This window comes from Polypterus senegalus, chromosome 5, assembly GCF_016835505.1.
Source record: "Polypterus senegalus isolate Bchr_013 chromosome 5, ASM1683550v1, whole genome shotgun sequence".
Classification (NCBI taxonomy): Eukaryota; Metazoa; Chordata; class Cladistia; order Polypteriformes; family Polypteridae; genus Polypterus; species Polypterus senegalus.
The window spans coordinates 114931075-114950229 of NC_053158.1; the positions used below are offsets into that span (position 1 = coordinate 114931075).

Below are 19155 nucleotides of genomic sequence, written 5' to 3' on the forward strand. Positions count from 1 at the left end.
ATATTGACTGTATAGCAAAAATATAATGTACATAACATTTTTGTCCCAATTCCAGCCTTTTCGTGGGCACTGTAAGAAGATATTTGTGGGAGGTTTGTTTGGTATAGAGTTATGACATTGTAATGTTTTTGTGAAATGGAATTAATATTATAAATATTTTCTACTGGATTTACTTATCAGTAAAGTTTTTTTTATTTATTTATTTATTTTTTTTATTTTTATTAATTTTATTACAATCCATACATAGCATTCAAGTTTTTATAAAAAAAATTATGTTAAGAACAGATCGATCCCCACCCTGAGAGAGAGAGCAAGCCAAGCGTGTAAAATTTAAGGCTTGTAAAATACCTAAATTAATAAATTCTCTGTGCTTTATAAACTTATTTTAAAATATTACTGATTAGATCCTGCCATGTTTTGAAAAAGTCTGTACAGATCCTCTAACTGAGTATTTGATTTTTCCAATTTCAAATAATATAACACATCAGTTTCCCACTGACTTAAAGAGGAGAGTTTGGGTTCTTCCAGTTTATCAGAATAAGTCTGCGTGCCAACAGTGTAGTGAATGCAATCACAATTTGTTTGTCTTTCTCCACTTTAAGCCCTCTGGAAGAACCCCAAACACAGCTGTTAATGGGTTAGGAGGGATTGTGAGTCCAAGGCTGTCTGAGAGGTAATTAAAATTTTTGTCCAGAATAATGTTAATTTGGTGCAGGCCCAGAACATGTGACCCAGTGAGGCTGGGGCTTGGTTGCAACGTTCGCAGGTTGGATCATGCCCTGGAAACATTTTGAGAGTTTTAGTCGAGACAGATGTGCTCGATATATAATTTTGAGTTGTATAATTGTATGCTTTGCATATGGAGCTCGAGTGAATTCTCTGCATTGCTACTTTCCACTCCTTTTCTGATATATTAATTGAGAGATCTTTTCCCAGTGTCCTCTTGGATCTTTGAAAGGAAGGGATTGTAAAATGATTTTATATATTGTAGAGATGGAGTCTAACTCCTTGAAATTGAGCAATATTTTTCCAGCGTGGATGAGGGTGCAAGATGAGGAAAATCTGGAAGGTTCTGTTTAACAAAGTTCCTGATTTGAAGATAGTGAAAGAAATGTGTAGCTGGAATGTTAAATTTGGAATGTAATTGTTCATAGGATGCAAAGACGTTGTCTATATAAAGATCTCTAAGCAAGTTAATTCCAAATTTTTCCAGATATTAAAACTGCATATGTTTGTGAAGGTTGAAAGAGGTGGTTCTCTTGCAGGGTGCCACAGATAGAAGCTTCTCCGTCTTAAAATGCTTTCTACATTGGTTCCAGATTCTAAGTGAGTGGAGCACAATTGGGTTATTAGTGTATTGCCGATAGCGTGTGTTTATTGGAGCACAGAGCAAGGAATACAAAGAAGTACTGCAGGATTTTACTTCTATTGCGGTCCATGCCTGTGTATGTTCTTCTATTTGTGTCCAGGTTCTTATCGCCTGTATATTTGCTGCCCAGTAATAAAACTGGAAGTTAGGTAGAGCCATGCCGCCTTCTGCCTTTTGTCTTTGTAGGGTCGCTCTTTTGATGCGTGGATGTTTTGAATTCCAAATAAATGAGGTTATTGTTGAATCTAATTGCTTAAAGAATGATTTATTAATGTATATTGGGATGTTTTGAAATAAAAAGGAGCTTAGGAAGAATATTCATCTTAACAGTGTTAATTCTTCCAGCTAGTGTGAGATGAAGGGTTGACCATCTATGCAAGTCTTGTTTAATTTTTTCCATGCAGACGCGAAATTTTGTTGATAAAGAGCTTTATGTTTACTTGTGATGTTTACCCTAGGTATTTAAACTGTTCTGCAATGATAAAAGGTAGGGTGTCTAATCTAATATTATATGCTTGAGAATTCACTGGAAAGAGTACACTTTTATTCAGATTAATTCTGAGACCAGAGATCTTTTGAAATTCTGTGAGTGCTGCTAAGACTGCAGGCACAGAATTTTCTGGGTCCGATATATACAGTACCATGTCATCTGCATATAATGAGATTTTCTGTTCCAGTCCTTCTCTGCTAATCCCCTTTATCTGATCAGTATTTCGACAATGTATTGCCAGTGGTTCAATGGCAATTGCAAACAGCAGTGGTGACAAAGGGCATCCTTGTCTTGTGCCACGTTCTAGTTTAAAGTAGTCTGAGCAAATGTTATTGATGCAAACTGAAGCTTCTGGGTTAGTATACAGTAATTTAATCCATGCACAAATGTTGGGCCAAACCCAAACTTCTCCAAAATAGTAAAAGGTATTTCCATTCAATCATGTCGAATGCTTTTTCTGCATCCAATGATAATAATATTTCTGGGGTGTTTGATTTAGTTGGTGAGTATATTACATTAAACAGGCGTCAAGATTTGAAGATAAGTGTCGGCCCCTAATAAATCCAGTTTGGTCTTGTGATATTACGAGGGAGCACTTTCTCCATCCTTCTAGCTATGATTTTAGAGAGTATTTTAACGTCGTTATTCAGAAGTGAAATTGGTCTGTATGATGCACATTGTAATAAGTCCTTATTTTGTTTTGGAAAGACAGTGATTAGTGCTTGGCGAAAGGTTTGTGGAAGAGATTGGTTATCTCTGGCTTCTGTAAATGTTGCTAATAGGAGGGAGCTAGCTGAGCGGAGAATTTCTTGTAAAACTCGGCAGGGTAGCCATCAGGGCCTGCTGCTTTTCCACCTTGGAGTGACTTTATAGCATCTAGTAATTCTGATAATGCCAGAGGTTTATCAAGTTCCTCCACACTAAAAGCGTCAATTTGTGGTATCTGTAATGTATCCAGAAATGCATTAGATTGTATATTGTCTTCTTTAAACTCAGTAGTATATAGGGATTTATAGTAGTCTCTGAAAGTGTGCATTATATTTTTGTGTTCGATGATTTTATCTCCGTTCGTGTTAGTGATTACGAGATTGCGTTGCACATCTTGCTTGTGAATTTGTTGAGCTAAAAGCTTATTAGCTTTCTCTCCATGTTCATAATAATGATGTCTGGATTTGTAAATTAGTTGTTCAGTTTCTTTAGTTGTCAAGAGGTTTAATTCTGAATGTAGAGCCTGCCTCCTCTATGTAGAGTCTCGCTTGGTAGTCTGGCATGTTCTTCATCTATTTTAGTAATTTCGCTTTTTATCTCTGCTACTTTCTTCGCTTCGGATTTATTTCTGTGGGAAAGATATGAGATAATCTGTCCTCTTAAGAAGGCCTTAAGAGTTTCCCAGAGTATTCCTGCAGAGATCTCAGGGATGTATTTGTCTCTAGAAAGAATTTGATTTGTTTGGATATAAATTCAGTACAATTCTCGTCAGCTAATAGAAGCGGTTGAGGCCATCTGGGGTGAGTGTATGGGGCTTAGTAATTTCAGCTCCAAGATCATAGGTGCATGGTCTGAAATAACAATAGCATCGTATTTACAAGATTTAATCTTAGGCAAGAAGTTATTATCTATAAAGAAGTAATCAATCCTTGAGTAGCAATGATGTACTGGTGAGTAGAAAGAATATGTTCTTGAATTTGGGTTTAAAAACCTCCAGGGATCTGATAAGTTGTGATCAGTTATAAACTTTGTAATTATCTTTGCGTGTTAGTTGCGTTCCCCTGTGGAGGAAGTCCTATCTAAAAGTGGATTTAAAACACAATTAAAGTCCCCAGCCATTATAACTTTATGAGTGTTCAGATTGGGAATGGATGCAAATAAATTTTGTATAAATTCCTTATCATCAACATTAGGTGCATAAACATTTATCAAAATCATTTTACAGTTAGATAAGTCTCCCATGACCATTACATATCTCCCTTCAGGATCCAATACTACATCTGATGCTACAAATGGAACAGTTCTATGTATGAGAATTCCCACCCTCTAGTTTTCTTTGTAAAACTAGAATGGAACATTTGGCCAGTCCAGTCTTTTGCAGCGGAACTGATCCTTGCTTAGTAAGTGGGTTTCCTGTAAAAATACTATTTTAGCATTTAGACCTGTTAGGTGAGAAAGTACTTTCTTTCTCTTTAATTCGTGATTCAGGCCTTTAACATTCCAGCTTACGAAGTTAACTGTCCCATCATGGAGACACTGATTCTGAGTTTTTGATGTCATTTTATAGTCTTAACTGGAAGTGAAATAGTTTAGGTCTTAATTTCCTATTTCCCCAAGAGTTGTTGCCATGCAGCTTATTATTACGTTGATAGTTATAATTATAAAGATTGAGATGATAGATTAGGTATAGATCAAGCCTGCTCTCTTTCTCTCCCCTTAACCCCCACCCTCCCTTTTGCCTCCCCAAGTGAGGCTAAAACCCACTTCACGCAGTCCCAGTCCTCTGACATACCCAGAGACAGAGCACGTCCAAAGCACAACAAGCCCCATGCAGTGGCGCTTTAGGTTAAAAGATAGAGATATCTGTTACCAATATAGTCTTTAAAAGAGAAAAAAAAAAAAAGAATTTTGCACTTAAAATATATATATAGTCTTCAGCAATTTTAGTGCATTAAGATGATACCCCAGATAATAAACCCAGGTGATGGTGTTAAAGATGTGTCCAAAATAAGCATAACAAGTCTTAATGCAGTAATAGCAATAACAGTAAACCAAGGGTATGATATTGAACAGTCTCATTTAGGGTACACATGAAATAATTAGAAAAAAAAAAAAAGGAGGAAAAGTAATTAAGCACAATAAAACATAAACAGATAGCCCTAGTAATACTAAGTAATAATAAGAATATATGAGAATATATGCTGATAAAAACCCGTATTTTAAAACAAATAGATCAGACAGTAGATTATTAATCCTAGCTTTATCATTTACCGCCATGACTCACTATTATGTATCAGAATAGTCCCGGATCAGCTTTCTTAATTCATTTTCTGCTTCTTCCTTGCTAGCGAAGACATAGAAATGACCTTGCCATTCCACTTTCAGTTTTGCCGGATACAGGAGGCTGTATTTGACACTGGCTTGCCGTAGCCGCTGTTTAATATTATAGAAGGCTGCGCGTTTAATAGCTGTTGCTGGAGAGAAGTCAGGAAGATACGAATGTGGTTATTTTCATATATAATAACTTCCTTGTTTCAGAGGAGTGCCATCACCTCTAGCTTAAATGATAATCGTTCAAAACGAACTATAAAAGATCTTGGTCGGGTCTGACGGTGTTTGATCGCGACGTGTAAGCGCTGCTATCTCAGATTCTGCTTTAAAGTCGCCCCGATTATTTTAGAAAAAAGTTCAGCTGCGAATTTCACAGGGTTTGAACTTTCTCGATTCTCCGGCAGACCTTCAATTCTGACATTATACCTTCTACTCCCATCTTCTAAAGCAGCCAGTCTGTCTCCAAGTTTTTCTCCAAGTTTTTTACATTCGGAACTGACATTTACTGCTCTTTCCTCGGCACTGGCAGCTAAATGTTCGGCCATTTTGTTCCGATTCGTGAATGTCTCCTTAGGATGCTCCAATTGATCAGCAAGCGTGCTCAGTTTAACCGAGTTTTCTGAATGCGCTCTTCAATTTTACCCAGCACCTGTCGAAGTTCAAGTTGTACCTCTTGACGCAGCCTTTCATTTGCCTGTTGGAATTCCTGTCGCAGCCATTCATTGGCCTGTTTCATCTCCTGTTTCAATTCCTGTTTCAGTCTCTCAAGTGCCTTTGCCGTTGCTTTCTCATTAGCCTTCTCGCTTTTCTTTATATCTTGCGTGAGCTCAGCGAGCAACACTTTCAGTTCAGATAGTTCAATTGTGCCTTCTTGTACCGTAGATGAAGCAGCAGACTTTGCTGAAGCCGGTGTCCCCGCTGCTCCAAGCTCGCGTAATTGCATAACTGAAGCCGCGGACTTCCTGGCCATTTCCAGCTTCAGGTAATCTTCTCCAATCGGTGAGCTATCCACATCTGCACTCACGATCGCACCTTCGCTCCCCTTTTCGCTCTCAGCCGGCGACGATGTAACGGACCGTGGTCCCGAGGAGTCTGTGCTTTCGCCCATCTGATCCAGGTCTGTCTCTGATAGGCCGTATCTTGAACTGGGGCTTGCTGATCGCAGCTTGGATGTAGCTTTAGATTTCGATTCTTTCGAACCCCCCTTCTTGTTGGCCATGTTTATATGTGCTTACATATACTGTAGCAGTCCCTCTCGGGTTGAATAAATACAGGATATCTCAGAATAATTAGCAAATAATATGAAAAATAGAACAACTGCTAGCGGAGCTCCACTTCAGACGTCCATCTCTCGCATTGGACGAAACCAAATTACTTATCAGTAAAGTTGATCGGTGAAATTCAGCAAAACATTTTTCACAGTGAATATGCTGGGTTTGGGTGACCTTGTACATGGAATATTTTAATGGGTATTTGCTGTGTGAGCAATTTCCAAGTGCCTCACGATACTTTCCAAGGTGTATGAGACATTACAGAGCTGTAGCAGCTAGACGAAAAACTTTCACTCATGCTTGGCAGTTACTGGGTAACAAACGCAAGAGGGGAAAAAATACTGTGTCCGTCTCCCTCATGCACTGAAAAGAAATAAACAAAAAACTTCCAGTATTTTCATTTGAGGGGTACATTAGCTGACCATAATGAGAATATTACATATATAACACTGATCCCTGGGTGCTGGCATCACAGCACTACATGGCTAATTAAGCATGCAGCTTAGCTATGCATGCAGTTATGATCCCCAAACAAGCCTTAAAGGAGCCCTAACATTCTTCTCCTATCCTCATCAGAAAACACAGGTCATACTGTGAAATAATACAAATAAAATTATTATGTACAAAGTGTTTTTTTTCTTCATGGAAAAAGAAATTGTGAAGAACATGTACAGATACATGGGAAACAAATAAGGCCATTCCAGAGATACAACTTCAAACAATGAAATGAGCCAGTCTCATGCCGACACTTCATCGCATGACCAATGTGTGCCCCGAGAGTGGATCTCTGTGAATGCAATGAAATGTATTTTATTTATTTGTAGTTTGTGGCGTTTGTTGTATTTTGTTCGTTGGATTCGTTCAACTCTGCGTCTTTTGTTGTTTGTAGCACAATGGCACAGCTCACAGCTCAGATCACATATTTGGCAACCATAATCAATCCAGCATAGTTGGAACACCTTTCTCTAGCCCATTGGGACACTCAAGGGACCACTGCACTATTATAAACCACCCAAAGCATAGTTCACTTCCTTCATTCCTATTGACTTCAATGCATTTCATGTAGTTTGAAGAAGTTTGCGAAAATGTCTGTGATGTCACCAAACTCACTGTGACGTGAACTCCGCGGGATATGCTCATTACTACTTATCAGTGATTGCTTTCATCAGCTTTTCCATATAAGCAGCAGCAAGAATGATAAATAATGAAATGCTATGCAAATTACAGACATGGATTGTGTTGTCATATCTATTACCTGATCTTGCATTAAGTAATTAATAAATGGGACCCATAATTCATAGGGTTTTATCATAAAGCTACACTCTTGATTGTCATGTAATTTTTTTTATATAGTTATAATGGTTGTGACAATTGACAAGTGTAAGATATGGCCGGCCATTCATCCCAGCCAATACCCCAAGCGCCAGGTGGAGCCCTCCTTGCAGCATGGAGGTCCCCCGAAGACCAGCAGGGCATCATGGACAATGTGGTTTTTATGCACAGCCCTGCTGGATGCCATGGGGCCACAGGAGGGAGCTGCAGGGAGGACCGAGGGCTTCTTAGGTGCCCTGTGACCCGGAGGTTCGTCATAGGAAGAGCGACGTACTTCCGGGTTGAAGAAAAGGACTATTTACCCTGACCCGGAAGGAATAAAGACTTGTGGACTGTTGGGCAGAAACACCTCCGGGTCAGGGAGTATAAAAGGACTATGGGAACTCCCAGACAACGAGCTGAGCTGGATGGAAGGGTGGCAACGCGTCTGGGAGCTGGAGGATTGTGTATATTGATTTATTGGTAATTTATATGAGTATTGTGGTGGAGAGTGTGCTTTGTGCACTGTGGCGACAAAATAAAGTTAACCTGAGGACTTTTACCTGCTGTCTGGAGTCGTGGACAGGGGTTCAAAGGAGCAAGAGCGCCCCCTATCGTTCACACAAGGCATACTGTTAATTACCAGCACTAGTTCGTGCTCTCACATATTTCTCAAAACAGTACACATATTTTTAAAATCTTTATATATTGTGAGAAAAATGCACAGCATGGTTTAAAATAACAAAAACACTGCCTTGGAACTGTATATTTGCATCAAACTTGCTGACACAATCATATGAACATACAAAACAACCTATATTTTTCACACTGTCCTTATAAATTGAATACACATTTGTACAATAAATACAAGATAAAGAAATATACTGTATATATGTTTTTTTATTTTGACTTTGTGTTTTGAGGCAATAATGCAGTAATACAGACATACATAAAAATATATTTACAGTATACATAAAAAGGAAACGTGGTATAAGCTAAAAGTTATCTGCCCATTCATTTCTGTCTGGCACAAAATTATATCTATGTCATAAACTTTATTTTCTCTTCCCAAACAATTTTGGAAAAACCCTTCTGGAGTACCTTATCCTGGCACTGCTGATGTTAAGCCTTTAAATGGTATTTTTATGTCATGAAAGTTTTTAAAGTAATACAGTATATAAATACGGTACTGGATGTGTATGTAATTCTTTAGGTATACTTTCAACTGTATTTGTTTCATAATTTAAAAAAAAAACACAAAAGTGCCACCCTGACCAAAGCACTGCCTGGATGCGACAATATTTTTTAACACATTAAACAGGCCAAATTATTCAGGAAAGTTAACGCATCTTGGCATCAAGTTAACGCATATATATATATATATATATATATATATATATATATATATATATATATATATAAAAAACACATGTAGGGGGCATGCAAGCCACCCAACCCAACACAGACAGACACAAGAGGCACTTACAAAAAAGCTCACGCTTTTATTTTTTTTTCTTCTCAGCACAGCACCTTACAGAGTGCACAAATCACCTAATTAGCTCAGTCCCTTCTTCCTTTTCCTTCTTTATCCTTTCCTTTTCTCTCTTCTGCCGCCTCTACTCCTTCCTTTGCAAGCTCTGTCCTTCACCTCCCGACTCCGGCTCCCAGAATGGAGTGATGCGGCCCCTTTTATATTGTCCCCAGATGTGCTCCAGGTGCTCCTTGATGGTCTTTCTGCAGCATTTCTGCAATCCCGGGTGTGGTGGAATGGATGGACACCTGGAAGTACTCCAGGTGGACGTGGATTTTCTTCTAGCAGCAATTCCGAGTGTGGCGGAAGTGCTGCATTCCAGGACTCTGATACTGGCCCCGATGCAACCTGGGGGGCTGCCGTCATGCTCCGGGAGATGAATTGCTTCTCTCCCAGTCCTTTCATAATAAAGGCATTCCGGCCGGGCAAGGGTCCCAGCCGTCCACCACACTGCCCCTCCCTCAGCTGAGACTCGTAGGGCAAAGTGGCCGATCCTGCAGGGCTGTTTTCCACCAGGATGGGGTGCCAGCATATCCCAGGTCATGTTTCCACCCTGAAATACAAAAACAAGAAAATGGCAGGGAGACAATGCGCCAACGCCATATCGAGGTGTCCCTCATATACCTATATGGACAGCGTCTCCACCTGTGACCTAAATTATGGCAGTTGTGGCACTGGTGCTCCCCTCCTTGTCCTTGTGTCCTCAGAACATGAAATAAGGATGCATAACTCCACTGTGCCTTTTCCTCAAGAAAGATCGGGGCTTCCCTACCGCCCCTGCAGAGAACAGCCCTTTAATGCAGGTGAGCACACAGGCTTACGCTACACATTGTTAGGACCTTGTCTTCCTTTTACGGGTCCTCCCCTTACTCTGGGCCACAGCAGCATTCTGGGTCTCACTATGGGATAAAAAGGGGTCCAGTGCCCCTGTAGACCTGTATGAGACCACCACTGGCTCTTGGGGTGGAGAGCTCCGGCAGCCGGCACTTACCAGCTGGCGCCTCGCATATACCTCTGCCAGTTTCTGTCAACTTCCTGTACCGCCGCATTGTTCTGGCTGGAGAATTCCATGCTGTGCCGCCCCAGCCACTTCTGTACTGTTGTCAGGGGTGCATCGACCTTCTTCTCCAGCCTCTCGATCATTTCCTGGAGCACATTTAAGACCTGCAAAAGCGACTGCATGGGCTAAAGGACACCCTCCAGTTGACATATAGCTGCAATACAAGTTCAGTAAATCTGCCGGTGGTGGACTCGCGACTTGCTTGTCTTTACCTGCTGGCTGTGAGCTGCACAGGCTCAGTCAGGTCATTTTCGGGCTCGGGATGGATGTTCATCTGCCTCACCTGCGAACAATCATCACCGGGCACGCAACACACACTGTCCAATCCCTTTCCTGCTTCAGGGATGATGATCTGGTCCTCCACTGTCCCCTCCTCCCTTTGATTGAGCCCGATGGGAAGATGAGCATCCAGGCACTCCTTACCCTGCCTTGGCTTTCTGGCATGCAGCGATTCCTCCTCATCCACAGTTTCTTCCACTGCCGCCTTGCTATCACTCCACAGGTTGGCATGCTTTGGCTACAAATCCGGATCCAGGCAGTTCCTTTCTAAAAAGTAAGAATAGGCAACATTAAGGGAGTCCCCCCTGGGCTGACTGCCGCTGGGCGCAAGACTTACCTCCTGGATCAAGTCCCTCAGAGCGTGCTTCCTCCATGTGGCCTTTTCAGCAGCTGTGCCGACCAGGGCATCCGTGATGACAGCTCACGTCTGGGAGTCTGCTGCTCTCAGGGCTCACCTGTTCTTCTTCTTCCCCATCTGGTTGGAGATGGTGCTTCCATAAACTGTCGGCAGTCCTCCAGTCGAGTTGTTTGTTGCTGTATAAGTGCATGCCGTGGTGCAATGGCATGTGCGCGCCTTGCTCTGCTGTGTGTGGCTGGCCACAAAATTATTTTTAACATGAGTCTGTTGTCAATTAATGGCCAGGAGATTCCATCTGGGATGCCATTGTGGAAAACCAGCCCCCGAAACTGACTGGCATAATGACACAAGTCCCAAAGCACACAGGAATTATTTTCTTCTTGCTTTACACGACACAGTACACAAATTACCCACATCAATGGCTCAGTCTCTTCATCTTTTCTCTCTCTCTCTTCCTCTGTTTCTCTTTTGCCACCTCCACTCTTCTCCCACAAGCTCTGTCCTCCACCTCCCGACTCTGGCTCCCAGAATGAAGTGAGGCAGCCTCTTCTATATTGCACCCAGAAGTGCTCCATGTACAGTACATGGTGAGCCTGGATGGATATCATATGTTCAATTCTTCTGCCATTTTCTTGTAAATGTTTTTTTACAGATTTTTGCTGTTGTGAACAAGCATTTACTTATACTTTTTATAACATACTTTTTCTAAACTCTTACCACAACATCACACCTATATTACATAATTTGCCAAATAGTTAGTTTTGTGCTCAAAACCACATATTGTTCATTAAATACAAACTCTACATTTCAAAATGCAAAAAAACTTTCTCTACATGCACTAACTTTATCAAAACGTGTAAACCCAACTTAATATCAAACTACTCTTTCAAAACAGTAGCACATGTTGTCTATCCAAAAAGAACATATAGTCAATTCATAGCACAATGATGTTCAGAACAACAACAGTTGTTGGCATTGCTATGGTGACCCTGAAGGGCAAGCAACAGAAAATATAAACAGCTGCCTTGCACAAAATAAGATATGACACGCACAATTTAAACAAGTCACAAGCACAATACAAGAGGTGACACACACAAACAAGCAGTGATTTGCTCAAACAAGTTGTGATGTATGCAAAGACGTTATGTGTGCAAACAAGAGGTGCTGAATGCAAATTTGGGGGGAGAAGCCAAGATGGTAGAGTAGATGTAGTTGGTGTGGTGGTATCCTCCAAGTTAAACATAAGCTTTAGGTACCCAAATTAATGTTCCTGCTACAAACCAAATAAAATTTAGACCTTTAAAGTTATTGAAAAATGTTTGATACAGTTAAAGATAAATAAACTTGATACTTGGCAATGAGTACACAATCATGATCCGCTTAGACACCACCAACGCAAAAAGTGAGGAAAGCTTCAGATATAGTAATGGAAAGTTTGCAGCTCTCTTCAGGGGTTCAATGCAAGTATAACTATGCATGAAAAGCATTAGTGAAGGATTCTTTTGAAACAGAAGCTGTTCACCAGAGAAGTAGGGAAGCTGTACGTCGGAAAAAAAAAAAAAAAAAAAATGTTTCTTCATGTGCTTTTGGGGAGTTTTCGCTAGCATCCTTAACTAGCTGCAATTGAAGATTTATAGAATGGACAAACTATTACTATTAATAGACAGAGTCTATCAAAAAACATGTTCAAGAAAACTCTATTCTATTTCAAATATCGCCTACTCCCTTTCATACACAGGAAAATAATTCAAGGGTATTAATAAAACAGTGGCTGTTTTATTAACAATAGGTTTCTTTAAAAAAACAGAATTTGAATAATTAGTCATTAAACTTTATTCAGGAACAGGTGAACATCTATGTAAGCTTAATGCTTAATAATATGAGTCTGATGGATATCTTACCTTATAAAAATTAAAATGTCTCTGTCAGCAAAATGGTTACTGCCAAACCACTGCTTCATTGTAAGGGTCTCAATGTGTTTCTTCAGCTGAAAGATCTCCTCTCTGTGAGAGATATGTTTCCTTGTTCTCCGTCAGTTGCTTTCTCCTCTCCCTAACTCCCGGTCTTGCATGTGAAATGTAGAAATTTTTCCACTCAAACAATGCAGGATCCACTCCCATCTTCAACAGTCACTGCTCTGTCTCAGGTCCTAGCTTTTTTTTTAAAATGCCGGCTACTACCTGGGGTATGGGGACTAGATGTAAAGCTCTCTCTCTCTCCAGAGAGTGATAACCCATTTAGGTCGCATTTCTGCATCAGAGGGAAATGTACGAAAATTAAGTACCTTGTTGTACTTGCTGGAAGCTTGACATAAAGGTACATAACAATGTTTAGCTGTAGAGCTACCTGTATGCTGAAACTTAAAACTTCTTTTTCTCTGACCTTCTTGCTACTAAACAAACTGCAGCATAGACCATGGAAGTGACTGATTTGGCTAAGATTTCACCGGAAGTATGTTAGTACTGCCCTGAATAAAAAGCCTATTGAATTATAGTGTTTGTAGCGATCAGAGAAAATATCCGTAAAGCACCTCTTCCAGATTTGCTTTCAGCTCTGAAGCTGAAAACCTAAAAGTCATAATCTTCTGTTATCTCGCATGCTTGCACAGCCACACAGACTGAATCAGAGTAAATTAAAATTATTGCAGGTAGTGTTTGTAAGGGTAGCGAGGTGCCGAAACCATACTGAACACTAAGTACATGGAAATCTCCTCACTTACGTGGGGCTAATCTGGAATCACTATACATGTTATTCAGAGGAGCCCGACATAACAGATGCTTCATCAATTTATGAACCTCCACATCTACCACATAAACCAACCACGACCAACCTCAACGTTTGAGTGAATGTGCACACGATATATATATTCTGTCTGCAGAAGCAGGGATATGTCCAGGCTTACTTCTTTGAAATAGTTATTCAGCCATCTTGTACATAAACCATAATCGGCAAGAGATTGCGTGGTGTTGTCAAACCTATGTTTCTTTGCTTTTCTTTTGCCTGTGCCAATTAAATATTACATAAATCTCATTCATCAGATTATAGTTTACCAACTTTGCCATTCAGTATGACCCATGTAACCATGTTCAGACAAGAAAAACTCAACCAAATTTTAAAAAGTCATCCATCCTATCAAAAAGTCATTAAAATTATGGTAGTCCAGTGCCATTTAACTCTTGCCATTTAACAAGGGCAATTGAGCATCACAGTGAAACCTATTCATTGGATATGGCAAGTTTCCTGGCCAATTTGACCCATGAACTCACTTTGAGCTAGGCAAATCTCAACTACAACATAAAAAAGAATCTTGTCACAAAGTTATGAAAATAACTTAATAAAATGCTGCACAACCCTCTACAGCACCTGTTAAACATAAAAGTCAACCCTAGCCATTAAAAATTGGAATGTGACAAATTTGCCAGTCAGTTTGAGCCAGGTACTCACATTGGTCTGTGCAAAACTCAACTGCAACTTAACAAAGGCATTTGCATTTTCTTAAAAGTGTGACAACTAGGGATGTCCAACACCATTTAACCTTTTACAGTGCCCATTAAACATCACAGTTAATTTCCTTCATTGCCAAGTTTGCCAGTCAGTCTGACCCATGTAACTGCACTGGGACCACAAAACACAACTGCACTTTAACAAACAACCCTGTATACTGCCAATCAAACATCACACTGAAATCTGTTTATTAGATATATGAGAATATGACAAATTTGCCAGTCTACTTGACCCATGTACCCAAAGTTCAACTGCAATAACAAAGGCATTTCTTTTCTCAAACCTAGTGTAGCCCAATGCCATCTAACCCTCTGCAGGCCCCTTAAACATCTAATTCCATTCACTACATATGGGAATGTGCCAACTTTGCCTGTCAATTTGACTTATAGTGCATCCGGAAAGTATTCACAGTGCATCACTTTTTTCATATTTTGTTATGTTACAACCTTATACCAACATGGATTAAATTCATTTATTTCCTCAGAATTCTACACACAACACCCCATAATGACAATGTGAAAAAGGTTTACTTGAGGTTTTTACAAATTTATTTAAAATAAAAACCTGAGAAATCACATGTACATAAGTATTCTAGCCTTTGCTCAATACTTTGTCGATGCACCTTTGGCAGCAATTACAGCCTCAAGTCTTTTTGAATATGATGCCACAAGCTTGGCACACCTATCCTTGGCCAGTTTTGCCCCCTTCCTCTTTGCAGCGCCTCTCAAGCTCCATCAGGTTGGATGGGAAGCGTCAGTGCACAGCCATTTTAAGAGCTCTCTAAAGATGTTCAATCAGATTCAAGTCTGGGCTCTGGCTGGGCCACTCAAGGACATTCACAGAGTTGTCCTGAAGCTACTCCTTTGATATCTTGGCTGTGTGCTTAGGGTCGTTGTCCTGCTGAAAGATGAACTGTCACCCCAGTCTGAGGTCAAGAGCGCTCTGGAGCAGGTTTTCATCCAGGATGTCTCTGTACATTGCTGCAGTCATCTTTCCCTTTATCCTGACTAGTCTCCCAGTTCCTGCCACTGAAAAACATCCCCACAGCATGATGCTGCCACCACCATGCTTCACTGTAGGGATGGTATTGGCCTGGTGATGAGCGGTGCCTGGTTTCCTCCAAACGTGATGCCAGGCATTCACACCAAAGAGTTCAATCTTTGTCTCATCAGACCAGAGATATTTGTTTCTCATGGTCTAAGGAGTGGCTTCTGTCTGGCCACTCTACCATACAGGCCTTACTGGTGGATTGCTGCAGAGATGGTTGTCCTTCTGGAAGGTTCTCCTCCCTCCACAGAGGACCTCTGGAGCTCTGACAGAGTGACCATCGGGTACTTGGTCACCTCCCTGACTAAGGCCCTCCCCCTGATCGCTCAGTTTAGATGGCCTGCCAGTTCTAGGAAGAGTCCTGGTGGTTTAGAACTTCTTGCACTTACGGGTGATGGAGGCCACTGTGCTCATTGGGACCTTTAAAGCAGCAGTAACCTTGCTGCTGTAACTTCTGTATCTGTAACCTTGCCCAGATTTGTGCCTCGAGACAATCCTGTCTCGGAGGTCTACAGACAATTCCTTTGACTTCATGCTTGGTTTGTGCTCTGACATGAACTGTCAACTGTGGGACCTTATATAGACAGGTGTGTGCCTTTCCAAATCATGTCCAATCAACTGAATTTACCACAGGTGGACTCCAATTAAGCTGCAGAAACATCTCAAGGATGATCAGGGGAAACAGGATGCACCTGAGCTCAATTTTGAGCTTCATGACAAAGGCTGTGAATACTTATGTACATGTGATTTCTCAGTTTTTTTATTTTTAATAAATTTGCAAAAATCTCAAGTAAACTTTTTTCACGTTGTCATTATGGGGTGTTGTGTGTAGAATTCTGAGGAAAAAAATTAATTTAATCGATTTTGGAATAAGGCTGTGACATAACAAAATGTGGAAAAAGTGTTGCGCTGTGAATACTTTCCAGATGCATTGTATGTACCCAGCTCATATATAACAAATGCATCTGTCTTAGCTCAAAGCCATGAAAAAGAGTACTGCCCAACATCACCTAATACTTTACTGTGCCCATTAAACATCTGAGTACTTCTTACTCATTAGATATGACAGTGTGCCAAGTTTGTCATTGAGCTGGGCAAAACTGCTTTGCCCTTTAAAAAAGGCACCTGTCTTGTCGCATAACTTTGAAAATTAAGTTGGTCCAATTTGATGTAAAATGTGGAAAACTGACTTCTTTTTTTTTCAAATAAAGTGCCCATTTTAGTGACGCATGTTAATGTCTTTTTATGATGCAGAATATTTTGACTGGCTCTTAATGATGAATAAGTAACTGCTTTGCACAGGTTGTGTAAATAAGAAACTGGCTGGAAGTGAATAACTTGAGGCACATGTGAAATGGTCACATACTCCAAATATCTCTGTGGGCTTTACACCAGACCTCCCAAACACTTACAGGTGAAGTAAATAAAGGGTTCAATGGCATACCCCCATGATGGATTAGCGTCACAGCCAGGGCTGATTGCCCATGGACGTTCACTTAATGCTGCTAGGGAAAACTGTAGTCCTCAAACTTCCAGTTAGATCATAAACAAGCAACACTGAGGCGGCAATTGAACTGACGACCAAATATTAAGCCCGTATATATGGGGTAGGATCGCTGTCAAAAATAACTCCATCATTCCACCTTTGTGGCACATGTGTAGTGACAAAAATTGATTGTTTTTTCTTCAATAGAGAATGCCTCGTGTGTCCAATGATGCATTTTTGACAGTTTATTCATGCCTGAGAATTGTACACGTAATTTTCGGAAGCAAGCGTAACTTTCAGAAACGCAAAAAACGTGTGAAATTTAAAGTTGGTTTAAATTATTATGAGTTATTTTTGACAGCAATCTTTCTCCATACACTTTTGCAATAATTTCTACACCTTTAAAAGTGTTTTTCAATTTTTTTCACTTTGTGCATGAGTAAAGCTTAGTGTTTAAAGACCGCAGAGAAAATTAGAGCTTTAAAATTTTGCAGCGTGTTGGGGTTGTGGATCAGCTTCAGGAGTTCTAACATTAACTGTATGGTACTGTACTGTAACGTTTGACTCTCATGGGCCAATGCCCCTTCCCCCACATCCAGCCCCGTCAGGGATCAGTAGCCCACCTTCATCGCTACATGCTAATGGCCCGCCTTTTGCTGCAGACCATTGGCCTGCCTTCCCTGGCCAATCTCTACAAAACAATAGTGCACCCCTCAGACTAGTGATACAACATAGTGTAGAGCAGGGGATCTCAAACTCAGTCCTAGGGACCCTCGGTAGCTGCAGGCTTTTGTTCCAACCAGACTCACAATCAGTGTTAATAACTGATCTCATTTAGTTAGCTGGTCTTCGTTTCTCTTCTCTTATTCTATATTCAGAAAAGCACAATAATATGATTTTTACATTTATATTCTAAAATATTTAGAAGTATTTCTTTTTATTTAATATCTTTAAATGCTGAATGATGAAAGGCTGCAAATACTTGAGTGTCACACCCACTAGTGGATTAAATATCCAAGAAACCTGAAAAATAACAATGAAAATCAGGATGAAAATATTGTTAAAAATTTAAAAATACATATCCTATATAACTGCTTAGTACATTTTAATAAAAATTTACCAAACTTAGTTTTGTAATTTTTAAATTGACTCCAAAACACAGTAACAGTGTCATAACAGATTACTTAATTAGGCTAACAGAGAAGTTAGTTGGAAAACCTGCAGCCGCAGTGGTCCCTAGGACCGAGGTTGAAAATCAGTGACACAGCAAATACCAAGCAAAACTTTTGCAAGTCGACTACGTGATTTTCTTAGGCTGTCTAAGTACTGTATATTCTAGCCTGTGTAACAGATAGAGGGTGCTATCATCCTCTTGAACGCACGGACAATATGTCAGACACCAGGTAAAAGTCCGAAAGTTTGACTTTTTATTAATACACAGTGCATAAAGCACCCTCCTCTCCACAATACTCATAAATTACAATAATACTCAATCAATAAACAATCCACCACTCCCAGACGCGTTGCCACCCTTCCACCCAGCTCAGCTCGTCATCTGAGGATTTCCCAGAATTCTTTATAGTCCTTGACCCAGAAGTGTTTCACTCTCTCTGTCCACGTGACTAGGAAAACTTCCGGGTCATATAAAATTCCTTCTTCTTCAACCCGGAAGCACATCATTCCTCTTGTCCATGTGACTCGGACATACTTCTGGAGTGTAAGGCAAATACTCTTTGTTCCTCCCTGCAGCGTCCTCTAGTGGCCCCCATGGTATCCAGTAGGGCTGTGAATAAACACTCCAATGTCCATGATGCCCTGCTGGCATTCGGGGCACCTCCATGCTGCAGGGAGGGCTCCACCTGATGGCATGGGGGTATTGGCCAGGATGAAGGGCTGGCCATATATCACACCTGCTTTTAATTGTTTAAGCAATTAAAAAAAATCGCTCAAAGCTTACTTCTGTAAATGTACTAAGTTATACGATTTTTAAAATTTTTGAACTGTTTTTTTCTTCTATTTTGAAAATATGTTGAAGTACTCTGTTATCAGTTTCTCGTCACTAGAAGACTTGTAATGAGGTCCTATAAATTGTAGTTGATGGATTACCTGCATGTTATGTTTGATCAAAGTGGAAAGACGCGTGTTCACACTCCATTCTTACCACTGACATTCTTCTAAATTAAATCTAGTTTTTTCCTAGACATCTAAGCATCCAGCTATCACTTAGTACTATGAAAAGGTACTGGATAGGTAACGTCAGCAGAGAGGCTATGTACTTTTAAAGGGGACTTACATAGTACTGTATACCTCTTTTTTCACCTCAGAGCTAGATGACAGCTAGTAATCAACTCGAGTAACTCCAAACATACCATGCCAATGAGTGTTGGTACACAATACCAACCATTCTTAC

General features: G+C 40.3%; 1 protein-coding gene across 5 annotated transcripts in view; it reads left to right on the forward strand.

The window, feature by feature from the left end:
* Window positions 1-19155, forward strand: part of asic1c (acid-sensing (proton-gated) ion channel 1c) — a 1167770-nt gene that overhangs the window by 1043985 nt on the left and 104630 nt on the right. The window lies entirely within an intron of this gene.